Source organism: Phyllostomus hastatus, unplaced genomic scaffold, assembly GCF_019186645.2.
Source record: "Phyllostomus hastatus isolate PE091 unplaced genomic scaffold, TTU_PhHast_1.1 phas_scaffold_12, whole genome shotgun sequence".
Classification (NCBI taxonomy): Eukaryota; Metazoa; Chordata; class Mammalia; order Chiroptera; family Phyllostomidae; genus Phyllostomus; species Phyllostomus hastatus.
In genome coordinates this window covers 19,093,724-19,109,269 of record NW_025334007.1, presented here as the reverse complement: position 1 = coordinate 19,109,269, position 15,546 = coordinate 19,093,724, and positions in this window count along the sequence as shown.

Sequence of the window (15,546 nt, the reverse complement as noted above, 5' to 3'; positions counted from 1 at the left end):
TTAAATATGATCTTCAAAATCAGGCTTGAATGGACAAAAAATGCCAAAGGTAAAGAACCTATCAAAATAATCATCTAAAGCTTGGAAAACGAGGCCCAAGGACACATCAAATAGACAAAAAGACAGAAGACATTGAAAACTTTTAGACACTTGAGAATTGGACCCAGTGGTTGTTCTAACTCTCTCTGAAAGTCACATCCCTAGGTGAAAGTTGAATTATCTGAATTATGATCCTGATCATCTTCACTGATCAAAAGAGAAGCCCATTTTTCATTTGGAATAAATCAGTAGTCCCAAGTGTTAATTCATGAGAACACCATAGTCTCTAATGCAGCCACTGGATTCACAATGCCTCCGTCAATTAATGTGCTTGTGACAAAAATAAGAGTTCACTTCCACACCACCCATTGGCCTGACTTGGCAGTGATACCAACTCAACTAATCATTCCACTCATAAAACTGAGCACCCATGTGTCCTCTTTGCTATTTGGGTTGTATCTCCATAGCCTTTCATCACTTGATGAAATTACCACAGTAGTCATGGCCAGTGTGTGGAAAGTCACAGTTTTTGCAGTTCTTATTCCCAGAACCTTGTCATCCTTACAGCTCTAATCAGGTCCAACATTTGTATGCTCTTTAGCACATTCTTTTGGATATGCTCAAAAAATAGGCAGGGAAGTGTATTTAAAGACTCAAATTCCCAACCTTGCAAGCAAACAGAAACCATTTCCTTACTAGAAAAGTTAAAAAAAAAATGAATCCCTTTTTTTCATTTTTCCTTGGAGGCTGCATCTTCATTAATGGTTTGACCAGATGCCTTTTATTTTTTTTCACCTGGAGAGAATTTATTTTATTTTATTTTATTTTATTTTATTTTATTTTATTTTATTTTAATTGTTGTTCAAGCATAGTTTTCTGCCTTTTCCCCCCACCCCAGCCCACCCCCCCACCTCCCTCCTGTTTCCACCCCTGCTTGTTATTATCCATGTGTCCTTTACACTTGTTCCTGCAAACCCTTCTCCTTTTCCCCTGAAATTCCCTCCCCTCTGGTCACTGTCAGCCTGTTCTCAATTTCAGTGTCTTTGGTTATATTTTGCTTGTTTGTTTGTTTTGTTGGTTAGGTTCCTGTTAAAGGTGAGATCATATGGTATTTGTCTTTCACTGCCTGGCTTATTTCACTTAGCATAATGAAAAAATGGATCTGCCTTTTGACCCAGCAATTCCACTGCTAGGATTATATCCTAGGAACACTGAAACACCAATCCAAAAGAACCTATGCACCTCAATGTTCATAGCAGCACAATTTACAATAACCAAGTGCTAGAAGCAACCTAGATGCCCATCAGTAAATGAATGGATCAAAAAACTGTGGTACATTTACACAGTGGAATTCTATGCAGCAGAAAGAAAGAAGAAGCTCCTACCTTTGGCCAGATGCCTTTTAAAGTAATAGCACAGTGAGAAAACTGTCTTCTGTGGAAGAAAATTTCAGCACCATCAAACGTGAGTTAGAGTCCTCTTTTATTCTGAAATATGCATATGAGTTGATTTTGGAGGTGTGGGGTGGAGGTGAGAGGAGTTGTGTTTTCCCATGGTGTGGATCATGGCCAGCATTCCAGAAGAGCCTTCCACCTGCTGAGCTAATCATCACCCCAATCTTGCATCCCCTGCGCTGGGGTTGCAAGTCAGTTCTGGATGGATGTGTTTTACTTCACATTTAAGCTCCTTTAGTTTCATTTCTAGGCGTCCAGTTGTACTTGTTTCTTCCAGGCAATCCTTGAGGTAAACACCTGGAGTTTTATTTGAAGAGCTAGAATCTGAGCCCTCTTCATCAGTCTCTGTATTTGGGCTCTGCAGCTGGAAGGCATGCTTGCTCACATTGTTTTTTTACCATACAGGAAATCCTCCTGGGAATTCAGGGTACATGTGGTACCTTTGAAGTACCACAAGCAATTTTCTCTTTCCTACTTTCCTCCGTGTTTTGTTACATTATTTTAATTGATGTAGTTTGTCTGATGTATTATATTAGGAGAGCTTGAAGGATGATGTGTTTAGCACACAATGTCTCTTATGATTAAATTTCTTTGCAGAAACACAATGCCTCAGTGTTGACTCTGCTCACTCCCCCTGGTGCTCGGTTACAATGATGCAAAACAATGCTTTGCATGTTGTGCAGGAAAATCACTCAGACACCCCATCTCTCATGTTCCTGCCCCAGAGCTGGAAATTCATAACTCAAATTTGTTTCAAGTTTTAAAAGTCTAATATTTATGGCATATATTTTCTCCCTTTATGAGTCCTGCATGTCTAGTTAAGCCTTTGATGATAGAAATTTCTATGTACATTCACATACAAATGTACTTTGTGGGTAGAAACAGACTTTTATTATTTAATGATGGAAGGGCACTCTACCTCTGATAAAATTGACCTAATTAGTATGTAATTTAAGTCCAAGAAAGGTAAGGACTAATACCAAGCCTGCTAACCCAAATTTTTATATTAGTTGAAATTTCTTTTAATGGTAATTCCTTGAAGCTTAATGACACTGACCTTTTCCTTTCTCCTTTATATCTCCAACATGCTTGTAATTACAAAATATCCAGAAACAACTGTAGGAGTCTCTTAGCCTTGTGATTTGCTCCAGAAAATAAAAATGAGAAAGACCCTTTTCCTTTGTCACTAGTATTTAAGTCCAACCAATTCACAAAGTCCCTGGAATGAATCTTAAGAATAAAAGGACACGTTTACTTATTTTGATCTGAGAGAGAATATCAAGGAGATGCAGGATCAAATACTATTTTAGAAATAATACATGCAAACATGAATAAAAATAATCCTGTCTTTTCTGGCTATTTTGAGCATTTCTTTTGGAATGTCTAAGATTTGCTTTTTTATTTTTTTCCACGTGTGATACATTGCCCTTTTTTCCTCTTTCTACTTCCTTTTATCCATTTAATATTTAAATTGTGCTTAAATGAACCTAGAAACATGCATTTCTTGATAAAATAGTCAACTAATGAATTTATGATGATCTGTCTGCTTTGTGGTCAGGCAATCTCTGACCTTTGAAAAGGTGGAACAGATTTTGCTGTGTTTAGTGAAGCGCAAGCAAGAAGCCCAATCAGCCAATTTATGTTTGATTTTATCACAAGCATGTCAGAGTTGATTTGGTCAACTCAGGTTAGGGTGAGAGAGAGGCAGAGAATTGCTAGAATTGGAAAAGCAAGGGTTGTTTTCAGGCTGAGTGATGCACAAAATCCATGCAGAACTCTTACGTATATTTTCAGTAGAGTGAATGAGATTCAGAATTTGGAACCATAAGTTGACAATATAGTTTGGACTGCACAACACAAAAGGTTCTGGAATTCATGAGAGGAATGGCCATAGGTAGTTTTATGTTTACCAAGCTGAAAAATGGCCACTCCTGTTTGTGGTCTAAGAAGAGGTATACTTGCCTTCAGCTTTTAGACATTTAAATCTACACATATAAAGGGAATACTAGTCCTATGAGAAAATGTAAAAGTTGTTTGATTTACAGTAGAAATCCTCTGCCGCATTATTTGTGGTAAAAACCTGAATCCACTTAGGATTGGGTTAGAGGATTCGCTAGAATCAAGTACTCCATTGGGACCCTCCTCTGCAGCCCAGAAGTAATAATCTCTTGGGCTTCACTGGTCCTCACAGTTCCTCAGCCCACTGCAGTCCCAGGCTGCCCTCCAGTTTAGTTGTCAAGAAGCAGAAGCATTCCATGGACTTCTGTAAATATTAACATCCAGAGGGTCATTGGTTGCATTGGTTTAGGAGCTGTCATGAGAGCATGAGGAAAGGAACTGCCAGGCTCACTAGTGGGGAGGGAAGACGGAGGAAGGGAGATGGTGCATGGTATCATGCATGCCGACCAAGCTGTGTTTTTGCTGGCATCCCCTTTCCTTCCTTTGCCCTCTGCTACTGCATGGCCCTGCCAATCTGTCCGGTATGCTATGGCAGAGAGATGGCTCTGCAGAGGATCTAAGTTCATTAGTTTCCAAGGTGGGTCTGTGAGGTGTGGTTCTCCTAGGGAGCCATGGAGAACTTTTATGAATAATTATACTATCTCACAGGGACATTTAAAGGATGCAAATGCCTTGACTGACTTCAGATCTATGAAGTAAGAATTTCAAGATGGGACCTGGGGAGCTGGATTTTTAAAAGTTGTCTAGCAAGCATGATGAGTAAGCAAGGTTGGGAAACACTGACTTATATGAGAAAAGTCATATTAGGCCATTGCAGGGATCATGATCAGTTTTTGCATTTGTTATCTAAAAATCAGGTTAATGATTTCATGTTTTATTCTTACGTAGTCAAATAATTAAGAGAATTGGGAGTTTTAGAGTTTTCTTAAATTTCAGATATCCTTTTCTGATAAGACAATCTTTTTTTAAAAAAGGATTTTATTTATTTATTTTTAGAGAGGGAAGGGAGGGAGAGAAAAAGAGAGAGAGAGAGAAACATTAATGTGTAGTTGCTGGGGGTCATGGCCTGCAACACAGGCATGTACCCTGACTGGGAATCGAACCTGCGACACTGGTTCACAGCCCGCACTCAATCCACTGAGCTACGCCAGCCAGGTGATAAGAGAATCTTAATATAGAAGGATAAAATAGCTTCAGAGTTTATGTTTGCTTAATGGAACATTGTGATATATTCAAAGATAAGAACACTGACTGGTTATAAAGTATGAAATCCACAGGTTAATGGATGAGATTAGCATGTAAGTAAAAATATTATAATCCAGTGAGGTTCTTTTGGAAAGGCACAGCCTAGCCCTCTGAGTGTTTGTTTGGGCCCAGTGCTAATATTACAGTGGTGTTTGCATCGTCCATGTTGATCACAGGTGGCAAACACAAGGTCCACGGGCCAAATCCTTCCACCTTGTTTTATCTGGCCCTGCACCTTGTTTCTACTTGGTGGCAGTGCCAAGCTCTTGCTTAACTGTTAGGGAGTACTTACATTTATATAGTTCTAAAATTACATGTGGCCCTTTGAAGGCAATCAGGCTGCCTTCAACCAGGCTGATGTGGCCCCTGGTGAAAATGAGTTTGACACCCCTGGTGTAGAGGAAATGAATCATGTCTTTGTAGATATTGGCGTATAGGGTATTGTGAGCTAATAGTACACAGATTAATTCTATTGCATACTCTCCAGGTAGACAACCATATGTGCCATACTAAGACAATGGGAAGAACCCAGGGTTCAAATTTAAAAAATGTTCTTTCTGGGTCAGCCCTAAGTATTCATAACACTTTAGTGTGCTATCTCTTATGACGGTATTCTCTCTTACTCTATCAGATATTTATGCACCCTTGTACAGAGGCGTTGTGGTAGATTCCCAATATCCTTTCTACCTTATTCCATTGTGTAGGAGCTATGCAGTTTGCAGCATTGACTCCGAGGTTCCTTGTGGGCCTCTGATTTAGTCACTGGTGGATGACTCATGCCTAAGCCCATCAAATTGTGGCAATTCCTAACCATAGAGATCAATTCAGGAGTTGTCCCATCAGAAACTGAAGGGTTTCACTGATAATTCAGGGAGATGATTTGTCAAGTGCTGGTATAAATGAGCTGTCAATGTGTCTGGGAATATGTTTGCCCACTTACTTTGGACTTGATTATTAGAAAGGATCAGAACCTTTTATGACTTGGTCAGCCTCAGAAACATTGTCTTCCTTGTAACTCCAAAGCAGGCAGGTATGTGCTCTGTTAGCTTTTTCTTGATAATTGCACATCCTGGAGTGACTTGCTCATGTATACTGAGGTTGGTGCACATTCATTTTTCTTCTCATTCTGCTATAAGACAGTAGGTGTGGGGAACACAGACTGGTCCCTGAATCACCTTCACCAGCTTATTTTTGAATGCAAAGCTTTTTTTTGGGAAGGAGGAAGGTAAGGAGGCAGATTGGAAAGGCCCTCAGACAATATTGACTCTGGACTCTTAATCTGATAAAGCTCCTAATCAATGCCTAGAAAGATGAAATATCTTTTCCCAAATGACTATAGAGCCAAGTAATTCTAGAGCTTGTGCTCATATGAGTGTTCTGATTCTTTAGCCACTCCCATTAGGAGATGCCATATACTGAGAGCACTCCAGCCAAGGGCACCATAGTCCCTTATTGAACAACTATAGTGACCTCCTAACTCTTGTTTGCATGTGTACCACACTGGCCCCAATCCACTTTTACACAGGAGTCTGAGGGAGCCTGATACATGAATCTAATTCTCTTGAATGTCTTTACCTGGTGCCAACCTATTTGGTAGGAAGTACAAGTCTCTGTGCTAGTAGGAAGAGAGAAGAGAAATACAGAAAGGAGTAGAGTACAGGGGCATTTTATAATTTGTAGAAGACAAATAATCATTAAATCATGAACCTAACAAATCCTCTTCCTCCAGAGAAATTAGTAAGCTGCTCCAACCGGCTGCTTCTGGAAGGATAGGGAGAGAACATGGCCAACAGCCTTGGGCTCATGATTTTTAACTTCTCTGGAGCTAAAAGTGGCCACAAGCAAGTGTGGCCTCAAAATCAATGAAAAGCATTTTCAAGTCAAATGCACCCCAGCTAAAAAATAAGGGCATTATGTAGGGCAACATGTCTGTGATTTTTTGAAGCTCTTAAAAGATTTCAACATGCAACAGTTACAATCTTTATTTGAGGTCTTCCTGAAATATAACAACTCATAGCTTCTGTCTGGGTTATTCTGTAGGTATTTTTGTGGGTTAGCAGAAGAGAAAAATGTGGCTCGACACAGGCAAACAAATATAACATGAAAGATTGGTGGACTAGAAGGGCAAAGGAGTGAGAATAAAGAAACAGAGATGCTATAGATGGAGCTTGCAGAGGAGAGAAGGGGGAGTTTGTTGGAAGTCTCCTTGGGGAGACCTTGAGGGGATGTGAGCAGCAGGAGATGAGGACACTGGGGAGGGCCAGTGAAGCTGGCAGCAGGAAGCAGAAGACACAGCAGTCCAGGGAGGCATCTATCATCTTGCAGGAAACTGAAGGGCTTCCACTACCCAGGCAACTGTAGGCATGCCATCTTGTTAGTTACTGTAAAATGTGGAAACTCAAGCAACTGAAACCAATGGGGCTTTTTTAGTGTTGGAAAGTAGTGTTTTGAGGAGTTCCTTAAAGAAGGTGTGGAGGAGGAGGGGAAGCCTGGAGGGTTGGGGTTGGCATTCTTGCTGCCATGCAAACTTGCAACCTTGCACAGAAGGATGTGAGTTAAGAGAGCTGAGAGCACAGGCAATTTGGTTCAGCTGATGAGCATGCCATCACTTCCAGGAATAATCAGCCTTTGGGACTGCTTTTAGCTATTTGTATTTCTCCCTTTGTGCTATGGTAATTTTTGAATTAAACATTGGAAGTCCTCACTTTCAAGCAATTTAAAAGTTACTTTCTTTTTGAAGGCCTCTGGACTTTGCACCTTCATTCCTAGCAGGGATCTTTTGCATATAACAGGTGCCTAGTAAGTGTTGAATGAAAGAAAGCACATTATTTTCCATTAACACCTTATGGGAACTAACTCAGCACCTTAGGTCACATCTCACAATCAAACTGGGGAGCAGTACAATTAGGGAGTGTTGCAGAAGGATTCTTTCAGTGAAGCCAGGACATAAAACATACCGGATGGGGGTCATGTCCTTAAGATGACGAGACAAATCAGAGTTGCCTGTGCTCTCTAGAATTTAATAGTCATCACAGATTTTTGCAAGGAAAAGCTTGGTATTGATGACTTAGCATTTTCATTTTGTTCATTAGCTTCCAGAGAACCAAGACATGTTGGAATTTCTAAAAGTGTTGAGGTGAAAATTTAAGCCAAACTTCAAATAAGACTGGGTGTGTGAGGTCTGGAGGCTTCCTTTCTGTCATAGCATCTGCAGTAAGTCTTGTCAGATGATAAACTCTTTTGTATCTCCAAACGCTCCCTCACGCCATGAATCAACGCAGTTAGGAACAAACTTAGGGAGGACAATTTGGCACAGGTATCAGAAGCTTTAGAAAGTGCTCCTATCATTTGAAGGAGTGATTGCTCATCAGGATTTCAGGTAGAGGAAACAAGAGATGTGCATACATAAATGTGTCTCATCAAAGAATGTTGACACATTGAAAATTGAGAAGGGATTAATCCAAACCCCCAGGAAACTGACTGAATTGGTTAAATAACTTATGTACCTTTATTAGATGTATCAGTAATGCCAACTAGTCATATAAACAAATAAACAAAGAGACACTTTATCAAGACTGTTTAATGATGTGGGCCACTTTCATGATACTTTTGTGACAACGTAGCTTATAAAATGGTATACTTGATATTTTTGTGTAAAAATTGAGGGCCACAATGCATACAAAGATAATGATCACTGACACTTTCTTCCAGGTGATAGGAGAATGTTTAATTTTTATTTTTTGTACTGTTATATATTCTGCAGTGTGTTTTGACATTAATGTGGGTTAATCAGGTAGTTAGAAAAATTCCTTCAAAACACAACTTTGTCCCTTCACTTTTGGTTATAGATTTACAAATTAGAGTAGTCTCCTCCCCACTCCAGAGGCCATAGGTTAAGGTACAGAATTCTATGTGAACATTAATGATGTAGGTACTATGATTACCACTATTTTACACATGAGGATGCTGAATTTAGAGAATTAATTTCCCTATTACACATAGAAAAACTCCCCAGCTAAGTTGGGACTTCAAACCAGGTCTACAAAGCCAGGTATACAATACTGAACTCACCCCCCACTTCAGATGGTGTTTTTAAGTATGAGCTTTCTAGTAACCCATCAATGTGGCATGTGTCTTAATAGATTCAGTGAAAGAACATTAATGATGAAATCAAGCTCTTGAATTTGAAGACAGTTCTTCACAAGTCAGTTAATACAGCACTGCAGTGAAATATGCAATTCTGCCTGCAGCCCAAAGCTGTTTCTATCAATATGAAAAGTGAGACTTGAAATTTTGGTTGCCTGCTACTCATTATATGTTGGTTCATGCTCTGTAGTTGTCTTAGTTTGCTTGGGCTGACATAATGAAATACCATAGACTGGCCAGCTTAAACAACAGAAATGTATTTCTCACAGTTTTGGAGACTGGAGGTCCAAGACCAAGGTGCTGGCAGATTCAGTGTGTGGTGAGAGCCCACTTCCTAGTACAAGGGCACTAATCCCATTCATGAAGGCTCCACCCTCATGAATTAATCACCTTCCAAGGACCCCACCTCCAAATACCATTGCTTTGGGGATTAGGATTTCAACATACTGACTTCGGGGGACAGGACCAGAAACATTCAGTGTACAGCAATAGCCTTGGCCTCTTGATGTGATGTGACTAAATGATTTACTTTACAATTTGTAGCTGAAAAAAATGCCATACATTATCTCTGCAGACATTGAAACAAGTAGTTAGCTCTTTCATTAAAAATTTACTAAAAAAAATTTGAAACAAGTAGCTCTTTCATTAAAAATTTACTAAAAAGGTTTAGAAAAATAATCACTTTTGATACTCTACAAAACAAAGATCAAGGTGCAGTGTCTGCTGCCCTGTTATTCATGTGTAGAGCTGCTGTTGTTTGTACAGTTTTAGAAAATAATAAAATAGAACAACAAAAAGGAAAAGGCTACAAAAACCTTCACTAAAACCTGTGGTTTAAAAAGATGTTTTCTTCAAATTCAGGCAAATAAGGTGATTTTTATATGCAAATCACTGCCCTTTTGTACTTGAAGATATTTGGAATGGAAAATAAGCTGTGGCTTTCAAAGGAAAGCTTCCTGGTAGAGCAGCTATTAACCCTTTATGGGATTGTTGCCTAATCTTCTCCAAGAACTAAACAACAAAGTGTTTATTGTATCCTGCCTCTGAATAATATGCAAACTCTTCTTCTTCTTCTCCTTCCCCTCCTCCTCTTCCTTCTTTTTGTTCTTCTTCATAGTATGGTTATGAACAAACTACAACTGCTGGCCTTTCCCCCAAACCTATGATCATTACCAGCCCCAGAAACAAACTCTGAGCCAAGGATTTGCATGCAAGTAGTTTATTTGGTGTGTGGTTCTAGGACACTGGTGGGAGAAAGGGGAAGTGAGACACAATTGCTGAATACAGGGAGGGTTTGATATCAGGCAGATTATCACTATGGGCAACTGTGACATAATCTTGCTGGCACTCCAAAAATCTGGGCAAAACACATGCCTTAGAGTTATTCTGCCTAAAAAACGAGGGAGCTGAGGTATTGATATACCAACTCCCATTAATCATTGGTTAAGACAACTCCCAGGGGATGTAAATTCTCCAGGCGTCCCAAATTGCTATTGCTGCTCCAACAGTAATGCTATCTCTGGCAGCCAGAGAATGTTCTCAGGCAAAAAACAAAAAACACAAAAAAACAATGCAGGTACTGGCAGTTGGGAGTTGGCACATGCACTAAAGTGTTAAGAGTGAGGGGATATGGGTGGGGTGCTGACAGCATCTGCTGCAGATTTATTTGCCAAATTAGTAGTTGGATGCAAAAATGTATTTTCTGCTACTCCCTGAAGCTAGGAAGCATACATAGAAAACTTTGGGTAAAGTGGTCTGACCATATTTGAGAGTAATTTGTTATCTAGAAACATTAAGAAGAGGCATATCCAAACACCAATTTAGAGAAAGTGCCTCACAAGTATACACAGAGACAAGTACAAAATGTCTATTGCAGCATTTTTGGTAAATGAGAAAAATGGAAATAACTCATAAATTCTTCAACAGAAAAAGTTGACTGCGAAAAGGAAGCTGATGAAGGACGGATCCAGATGATCACATACATAATGTTTAAAACATGAAAAACAGTATTGTAGATTGTTTATGAGTACATACATATGCTGTAAAAACATAAAACATGCATGGGAATGATAAACATCAAGTTTGGAAGACAGTTGCCTAGATATTTTCCTCTCAGGAGGGAGGGAAACAGATGGATGAAGGGAGAGGGACATGGGAGCCTCAAACCATATCCAGAATTATTTCTTTTTTTAGAACAATTATCTGAAGCAAATATGGCAAAAGATTAAAATTTGACAAAGTTTTATCGTAGGTTCATGGATGTTCTTTTGAATATTCTCTACTTTTCTGTATACCTAAGACATTTCATCCTGAGACAGGAAAAAAAGTGAGAATAAAACAAAACAAAAGATTAATTTTTGTAGCATTCATATTTTTACCATTTTTTGGGGTGGGGGACAGAATTGTGCAATTGAGTGGTGGAATGTGGGTTTTTTTTCCTGTGGTGGAATTTCAGTTTAAATGTTGAACTACCTAGTTCAAATATTGGATTTTCTAGTTCTAATTTTGAATTCCAAAGTTGTGCATGCTGTGTAATTGCACTCACTTCAGAAACCTACTTATCTCCTTCCCTTCCCAAGTTTTTTGATGAAGAAATAAAATTCCTTCAGAAAAATGTCAAGAAGTATTATCTGGTAATACAGTATGTGTCAAGTCCAAGCTGTTGGTCAGAAGCACCAGACATAAAACACAGGACCTAAGGAAGAGAAGGAGAGAGAATGGGTGCTTTTCAAGACTTTCATTCTAGAATTTTGTACATTTGCGTATGTATTAAATTCCTGTCAAAACTCAGTCATCTGCAACATTCCAAATTTCTGGGGGAAAAGCAATAAAGCAAAGCTGGAGAATTTGTTCCAAGTTGCCTGAGGAGGTCAGGAGGCCATGTGCATGAACAGTGAATCAGTACGAACTCGCCCAGTCTTTCTTGGACAACCTGGCTTCCAGGTTGTTCCACACCCCCTCTTTCCTTGGGGTGGGAACTGCCTTAGGCCAAATGGAGAAGAAAGCGTAGTTTGTCTTGGGCACTCCCTCTTCAACACACCTGCCCATGGAAGGCTAACCACAAGCTGACAAATCCTTTTCAAATAGATGATGTATTCACATGGTTTCAAATGCTAAAAGTACAAAAGGGGTTACAGTGATAAGTCTTTGTCTTACCTTTCTTCTTCAGGCACCCACTTCCCTAACCTGGAGGCAGCAGACACTGAGAGAATGTTCTATGCACCATTCCAATAATATTTTAGGACTATCCAAACAAGTATGTGAATATGTTTTTAAAAACACAGCATAAAATGCATGTAGTTCTACACCTTCTACTTTCCATTGAAGATATATCTTGAATATTGTGTCATATGAGTGTATTAAAATGTTATTTGTAAAAATAATGCATAATAATCTATTTTTGCATCTTGACTGCTTTTTCATTTTTTCAGTTTTCCTTTTTGGATCACTTTTTATTTTTCAATTACAGTTGACATACTATATTATATTAATTTGAGGTGTACGTCCCAGGGTTAGACATAATTTACTAAGTGATCATCCCGATAAATCTAGTACCCATCTGACACCATACATAGTTATTAGAACATTAGTGACTATATTCCCTATGCTGTACTTTACATCCTGTGACCATTCCATAACAACTAATTTGTACTTCTTAATCCCTTCACCTTTTCCACCCATCGACATAATTTACCAAAATAGTCAATAGACATGTTAAGTGCTTTCAAATATTTTGCTACTACAGGTAATGTTGCAATGAATATGCTTCACATGCACTGTACTTGTAAAATAAATTCCCAAAGGTAATTTCCAGGTCAGACAGTGTGTGTATTTATAACTATGACAGAAATGGCTAGATTGCTCTCCCTAAAGTGGTACTGGTTTATATTCCCACCTGCAACATATGGAAATAAGTGCTTATATCCCCAAATTCTTATCAGTAGTCTATTATCATACTTATTTTTATAGTTATTGAATTAATACATTAGAATGGTAGTTCAGTGTGCATTTAATTTGCATTTCTCCTATTACCTTTTCACTTACTGAAAGTCATTTTTGACATGCGAAACTTGCTTTCTAGGGCACTAGACATGGTGAAAATTCCTGTTGCTATAACACACACAGTTTTTGGACAAATTACAATGTATTTTTTAATGCAATGCTGAATATCCAATAAAAAGAAGGAAAATTAGCCCTGGCTGGTGTGGCTCAGTGGATTGAGTGTCAGCCCATAAACTTAAAAAAAAAAAAAGAAGGACAATTATAAAGGCAAAATGGTGATAGCAATAATAACAACAAGGGTGATCAGACCAGGCATGTGAACAGAAGAAAGTGAAGTTTTAGAGTTGCCTTGGGCAAAAATGCTAGTATTGGCAGAGGCAGGGTTGAATGGGAGAGAAAACTGGGAAATGGGGCTGCTGGCCCTGGAACTCCTGCATGAGCCAGGACCCTGCGAGGGAGCTATGGGTGAAGAATAACATCATGATGATATTAATAAGGATGATGATGATGATGACTATACTGAGGTCTTCCTTTGTTTATCTACAACCATGAACCTGATATAATTTAGATTCTGCTGTTCAGATTGATGCTGGCCTTGAATGTGAGTAAATTAAATTAAAGTAGTTCCATATATGTAGCTCCTAGAGCCCATCAGAAGTCAATATAAAGCCCTAGCTGGTGTAGCTCAGTGGATTGAGTGCGGGCTGGGAACCAAAGTGTCCCAGGTTCGATTCCCAGCCTGGGTACATGCCTGGGTTGCAGGCCATAACCCCCAGCAACCGCACATTGATGTTTCTCTCTTTCTCTCTATCTCCCTCCCTTCCCTCTCTAAAAATAAATAAATAAAATCTTTAAAAAAAAGAAGTCAATATAAATCTTGATAGAGGAAGGAACAATAAATATGAGTGCACCATAAAAATGACTAAATACATGAGAAAACAAGCCAATATGACTGAGTCAGCAAAAATAGTCACTAGGAGATGTGGACTACCAGGATAGAAGATATTAGGATTATCAGGTAAAGACTAGGCAAATACTCTGTGTCAATGAAATGTTTGCAGATGGTATAACAATGTCAAGGAACAGGAAATAATAAAGAATATCCAGGCAGATTTTCAAAAGAACCAAATTGAATCTTTAGAAATGGAAAAAAAAATCATTGTAATTCAAACTCTAGATATATCATGCATCGGTAGTGAAACTGTAAGCAAAAGTAAGGAAGAGATCACAGGATATGGCAGGGAAGTATTTCCTGTAGTGGGGAGGAGTAGAGGTGTGATTGAATAGGAATAAGTGGAGATTTCTGGAGTACTTGTAATGTCAATCCTTGACCTGGTATGGAGTTACACAGATGTTGGACTTACATAGTTATTTAATCTGCTGAAGTTTATGTTTATACACCACTTTAGACTAAATGTTCGTGTTCCCTCAAAATTCACACTGTTAGGTGATTTTGTCATTATGGGAACATCAAACCTAGATGGTATAGCCTACTATACACACTCTGGCTGTATAGTATAGACTATTGGTCCTAGGCTACAAATCCACACAGCACGTTCAGCATGTTACTACACTGAATGCTATTGTAACACAATGGTAAGTATTTGTGCATCTAAACATATCTAAACATAGAAAATGTACGGTAAAAATGCAGTATAAAAGACTTTTTAAAATGGTATACTTGTTTAGGGCACTTACCATGACTGGAACTTGCAAGATTGCTTTGGGTAAGTGAGTGAGTGAGTAGTGAGTGAATGTAAAGACCTAGGACATTACTGTACACTACTGTAGACTTTATAAACACTATGCATCAGCATCACCACAAGCATGTGAATAGTGTATTGTGCTATGACATTATGATGGCTACAACATCTCTAGGCAATAGAATTTTTCAGCTCCACTATAATCTTATGGGACCACCATCATATGATGTGGTTGGTTGTTGACCAATGAGGTGCATACTGTATATCTAATTGGAGTTCCATAAGGAAAGAACAGACAGTATGAGGAAATATTTGAAGAAATAATGGCTGAGATTTGCCCGAACTGAAAGAAATCATGAATTCAAGATGGAAGTAACACTATGTATATCAACAATGGTAAATAAAGAGAAATCTCCTCCTAATCACATACAGTTATAAAACTGCAGTCATTGAGGGAAAAAAAAACATTTTCACCTACAAAAGAATCAGCCAGATAAAGGGGACTATCTTTTAAATGTTGTCAGAAAATAACCCTCAACCTAACATTGTATTCTCAGAAAAACTATACTTCAGGGATTTAATAATAAATTATTAAATAGTAAATTATAGGAGCTTGTAAGGGATTTATTTAGGATGAAGGAAAATAAATTTAGAATCAATGTTTAAGATGCTGAGTAAATGGTGATCATATACATTTATAAAAGCACATGAAAATATAAATGCATGTTATCTTTATAAATTAACAATATGAAAATATTGTCTGAAATATTTCAGAGAAGTAGTCTTTCAGGTGGGAAAAAATTTTTAGAGCTGTATTTTAAGCTCTTTGAATTTGTTAGGAAAGAGTTAAGATATTGATTAATTTTATACTTTGTTAAGTATTCATGGTAAATTTTTAAGGCTTTACTTCTAAACCAGTAGAAGAGAAAATAATTTTTTAAATTGAAATTATTGGGATGACGTTGGTTAATGAAATCATATAGGTTGTAGGTATACAA